Raw genomic sequence first — 6,004 nt, 5'->3', positions numbered from 1 at the left:
TAGTTCACCCAAATTGTACCAAATTTAGTACCATTTAGTACGAACATTAAGTATCAATTCCCATAACTACCTACATTACTAAGTCCTTGAATGTAGTAGTAACCATATTTCTAAATATCAGAATTCCAGCTATATCGGTTCTATCTGTTCACACCAAATAGAAAATGTACCAAATTTAGTACAACTTAGTACTTTTTAAATTTCGAATAATTCCTCCATATCCCAATTCTACACTCCGCCAGCAATATTAATTTTAAATTTCAGGATTCCAGCTCTATCGGTTCCACCAAATCCAAATATTACTAAATTTAGTACCGTTTAGTACTTTTCACATACAGGGCGAGATAAAAAAACTGCAACAAAGTCAAAGGCCATTATTTTCACATTTTTTATGTCGGAAATAGCATACAATTTAGAATAAGTTTAGATTTGTTCGAATTTGTCATCTTTGGCACGAATTGTGGCCTTCAAACGGCCAATGAAACCGTCACGCGCTGCCCGAATGTTGCTCTGCGGTATTTTTGCACCATTCCCGGCGAAGCGCTTGCTTGAAGTGGTCGACACTTTGGCATTTTTAATTCCAACCTTGCTTTCCAAAATACTCCCCAGACACAATAGTCCAACGGATTGGAGATCTGGAGATTTTGGTGGCCATTGTGCACTGGAAATTGGAGCGAGGAACCTCATTTTGTAACAATTCTTGGGTGGCGCGTGCTGAGTGCAATGGTGCTGAGTTCTGTTGGAATTTTCAAGGTCTGCGGCCAAAAAGTTTTTCGTGCCCAAGGCTTTAATACACCCTGCAGAATATTTTCGTGATAATATTCGGCATTTATTCTAATGCCACGGTCGTTTAATACGAGCGGAGAGCGACCATCGGCTGTTGTGGCGGCCCACACCATTACCATGGCCGGCGCTTGAGTTCTGGTGCCCACCCGAAGGTGCTCATTTTCAGCTGACCTCTTTGGCAAGTAACACGATCATTTGTTGTTGTTGTTTACAAATTGCTGAGCAACGAATGTTTTCTCATCGAAGAAAACCAAATTCGGCAGTTCACCACTTTTGGCCAAGCGAAGCAACTCTTTAGCTCTTTTGAGTCTATTTTCTTCCCGTTGCGGTGTAAGTTCTTGCACTTTTTTGAATTTAAATGGCTTTACCCCGAGCTCATTTTTCAATATTTGCCGAATGGAATATTGCTATATGTTCAGCTCACGAGCCATTTTTCGGCCACTGCGATGCGGGTTTCGCTCAAGTCGCTTTTTTACTTTTCGAACCATTTTTGCTTATGTTGCTGTTTTCTTCCGTCCACTTCCTTGAAGTCGGGCTACGCTACCAGTATCAGTATCACGGTGACGAATGATGGTCCGAGACACAAAAGATTTATTCACATTTAAATGCTGGAGTACTCTAACGATAGCCACTTGGTTGGTGGTTTTCCAGCCAAATATAAAGAAATCACACTATCACGCTTGAATTCCGAACCACGAATAACTTTTTTCTGGAAAATTCTCACCAAAATGCTTTTGTACGCTTGTAAAAAATATAATGAGCTGTCACTGGAATAAGTTTAACAGCTGTCGGACAATTGGCTTAGAAATGACAGCAGTCTGAAGTTGGTTGTAGGTTTTTTTCATCTCACCCTCAGGCAATTCATTGAATGTAATGAGGCTCCTTTTTTCTGTACAGAAGACTTATATTTTACTCTCCCCCTCTCACTTTCTTTCATACTCCAACATTCATAATCTGCCAGAATTTCCCAAAAATTATCCAAAAAAATAATTTTGTCGCCCAGGGTTATCCAACCTTAATTTTATTTCGAAACCTTAATTTTATTTCAGTGGTCTTGAAAAATAAATATCCCAAAATCTATTTATCAAAATTTCAGGAAACACATTTTACCTGCTGTCACCAAACCAGGTCATTAAAATTATATTATTTAACTATTAATTGTAATCCGCACATGCTTTTTTAGGTTATTGTCCTTAATTTCGGCAGCAACGACGACATAACCTTTGAAAAATGGGTTATCTCCATCTGGCTCGAAATCGCCAAACAATAACAAACCAAAATCATTTTAAGGTAGCTCTGATCGTGTTGAGAGGTTTAACGAACTGAATTCAATTTAGTTGTATTTCAATACGCGTTGAGTTCAAAACGGAAATAATATGGCTAAGCAGGTGATTTGTTTTGGGATTTTGTTGACAATTTTGAATGGGATTTTGAGTGAAGTGAGAGAAAATCCGAAATTATTTGTTAAAATTTCGAATGGTGTGCTGAAGGGGAAGGATAATAATGGCCAATACATAAGCTGGGAATCGGCGCCATATGCCATATGCCCCGGTGGGGGATTTGAGATATGAAGACCCCCAGCCATATCGACAGCAGTGGAATGGCATTTTCGATGCCAGTCAAATGGCTCCGGTCTGTATGCAGTGGGACCAATTTGTGGAGGGGGATTATAAGGTCCACGGGACGGAGGATTGTTTGAAATTGAATATTTATAAACCCACAACTGGAGAGGAGAAAGAGGGGGAGGAGGTCAAATATCCCGTCATGGTCTTCATCAATGGCGGCTGTTTCATGTTTGGTGGTGTAAATGTCAATCAACCCCAGCGCCTGATGGCCAGTGGCAAAATGATGTTGGTTACCATTGCCTATCGCCTGGGAGCCTTGGGTTTCCTGAGTGCCGAAGACGAAGCCCCTACCCGGAAATTTGGGTTTGAAAGATCAACGTTTGGCTTTGCGCTGGATTAAGGAAAACATTGCCCATTTTGGTGGAGATCCCAATAAAATTCTCCTGACCGGATTTTCGGCTGGAGGGGCCTCCACGCATTTCCATATTTTACAGAGGCCCCAAGAAAATGTGGCCAAGGCTGCAGTGTCATTTAGTGGAGTGGCGCTTAATCCCTGGGTCCTCATACGTAACCCCAAGTGGAGGGCCTCAAATTGGCCGAAATTTTGAAGTGTCCCCAATGCAAAAATGGTTTGGAAATTAAAATGTGTCTCAAACAACAAAAGGCGGAGGACATTGGTGGCAGCCACTGCCAGATTTCAAAAATTTGCCTATAATCCATTTACCGTATTTGGACCGGCAGTGGAACCACCCAACACTCCGGGGGCATTTTTAAACACAACATCCCATTGAAATCATCAAATCGGGAAATTTCACTCACATACCCTGGTTGGCTTCATATGTCTCCGAGGATGGGGGGTTACAATGCAGCGGAATTGATGTCCATTAATCCCAAAACGGGTAGGGAGCTAATGTATCAACTTAACGGTAATTGGCAGGAGCTGTTGGCCACAAATTTATTTCTGGACAACATCAGTGAACATCCTCGGGAATATGCCCGACAATTGAGTCAAGATATTTGGGGGAGTTAGCATTTTATCCGGAAAATTATCCGCATGTTTCGGAACTTTTACGGCAGTCTTGTTTAGGGATGGAGTTTTGGATTCTTTGAAGCTACACAAGCAATATTCCCAGGCCCCCCGTTTATGGTTATGTCTATAGCAATCCGGCGGATTACAATGTGGGTCAGGGGGTGTCTAAACGTAACGATGTGAAATTTGGTAAGTACACAGCAGAATACTCATTACAAAACTAGTTACCAAACCATATTTTGAAAAAAAAAAATACTCATTACAAATGTGGTTACCAATCCATTATTTTTCGGAGGGTATATTCCACGAAGTAAGAAGTTATTTTGTGGCGACTAAAAGTCTATAAATACATATTTTTAAGTCATTAAAAAATATTTCTTTTATCGATTTCTTGTCTCCACAAAATTACTGCTTCCTTCGTGGAATATGCCCTCCTTAAGATAATGACTTGGTAATGACATTTGTAATGAGTATTTTTCAAAATATTGTAATTTTTTAAATATTTGTTTACATTTTGAAAATATATCCTTTTCTCAGGCACCGTTCACATGGACGACTTCTCCCTCATTCTACCAATGAGCTCCCGCAGTCCCCCGAGGCCAGATGAAAAACACATTGCCCAGCATTTTATCAAAATGTTGGTGGATTTGTGGAAAAGGGGTAAGTTTAAGGGGATGTAATTTTTTAGAATTTTTAATATTTAATAAAATGTTTTTGCTTCTAGAAATCTCTGTTTTGCCCAATGCGATTTTACCGATAATAGTGTCGAGAAATCGCCAATCTATATCTAACATCCATTACCACCCGACACTTGTGGAACGGTGGACATTTAAGTGTAAATTTGTTTAAATTACAATAAAAAATCATTAAAATATAGTTTTTTATTTAAACAATTCTGAAAGGCGGTTGAAGGGCTTTAAAAGTAAAAAAATGTCACGGGCTTTGTAGCATTAGAAAAAAAACACATAAATATTAACATGAAAGAGTTTTCGCCAAAATCGCTAGTTCAAACCTCCATCAAGCACACAAGATCGATTTTACTTGCAAGTGAAAAACCGCAAGTGGGAGTACTCGAAGAGTGCGAGATTACTATCCAGACCTTTGTTTAATGTTAGAGCGTTAGCGATTTCCGCAGTTTGAACAAAACGAGTGGGAGGTAAATGTCCGAAAGAGGCGAAGTGTTAACCCTTAGACTTAAAACGAGCGGAAACAAGTAAAAAAGCAGCTAAGTTTGGTCGAGCCGATATTTAAATACCCTCCACCAATTTGAAGGGAATTGGAAAAATTCCAAAAAAAAAAAAATCCCACAAAAAATACCGCTCATAGGAAAATCGTTATATGGGAGATACGAAGACGTGGTCCTGCATTAGTATTTTTTTCTTAGGCTGCAGTACCCATTACGTACTTTAAATACGAAATTTAAAATAATTCCGCTTAAAAATGTCGCTAATATCATCATATGGAGGCGACATTATATATGGTTTATGAAGACGTGGACCTACATAGACAATTTTCCGTCATAGATCGAAGCTTAAAATACGAATTGAAGCACCCATTAGTATCTCTAATCTAAAATCATCAAAACAGCGAATATCGGGAGGTATCGTTATATGGGGCATATACAATATCGGGACCTATATAGATAGTTCTCTTTCATGAGGTAAATTACTTAGAAGGATACCTGGTGTGGATTTTCAGACAATTCAATAAAACTGTTAAGAGGGGCTATACGATATCGAAATTGCAAATTTAATAATTTTTTTGAGGAGATCAACCCCAAAATCTCGATTTTGTAATACAAAGTGAAAGAAGTAGTCGATATAATTTCGCAATATTTATATCGTATTTATTTAGGTCCAATTCAAAATGGACAATATTGGCCCATTCTTCCGGAATCTACTCCATAGAGGGTCAGTAATTTGAATAATCATAACAGAAGTCAAATATATTTAAGTAATCAAATATGGGCTGAGGGTATATATCTGTCCGCAAACCCGACTGATACTTTTTAACTTGTTTTAGAAATAGGAAAATACATTTTTATACCCTCCACCATACAATGGGGGGTATATTAAATTTACAACACCTCGAAATATTCATCGTAGACCCAAAAAGAGTATATATTATTTACAGCGTAAGTCGATGTAGCGATGTCTGTGTTTATTTGAATTTCAATTCAGTAAGCTCTTAGAAAACATCCTTTATTTAAATATATTGAGGTTCCAGAAGGGGTTCGCAGATATATATCATCTTCACAAACAGATATGGTGTATTAGCAAAAATGTTTGGATGTATAAAAATTTTAAGGATGCTTATTTCGCGTTATTGAGCGTTTGTTTTTCAAAATTGAACCCAATGTGGGGGAGGCGCTAGAAGAAATTGTCCGATCTCTTCCATTTTCATCACAAATCTTGTGTTAAATGAAATATTGGATGCCACAAGTCTGAATGGAATACGATGTTAATTTCGCTTTTTATGAGCTCCAGGGTATTCAAAATTTTGATGCTTTGTTGGGGTGGACCGATATATTTCATCATCACAGCGATCTTGTGTTAGTAGAAATAAATGGGAAGTGTGAAATTTGAAGAGAACCCGATGCTTATTTCGAATTTAATAATCGTTT

At 38.4% G+C, this 6,004-nt stretch overlaps 1 pseudogene; it reads left to right on the top strand.

Annotated features, from left to right (window-relative positions):
* The first annotated feature begins 2,168 nt into the window (after positions 1-2,168).
* On the top strand, positions 2,169-3,142 carry LOC131807182 (esterase-5B-like; annotated as a pseudogene).
* The last annotated feature ends 2,862 nt before the right edge of the window (positions 3,143-6,004 follow it).

Source organism: Musca domestica, unplaced genomic scaffold (genome assembly GCF_030504385.1).
Source record: "Musca domestica strain aabys unplaced genomic scaffold, Musca_domestica.polishedcontigs.V.1.1 115, whole genome shotgun sequence".
In the NCBI taxonomy this organism is placed as follows: Eukaryota; Metazoa; Arthropoda; class Insecta; order Diptera; family Muscidae; genus Musca; species Musca domestica.
Note: the sequence above shows the minus strand (reverse complement) of the source record. Positions and strands in the feature narration are given on the sequence as shown.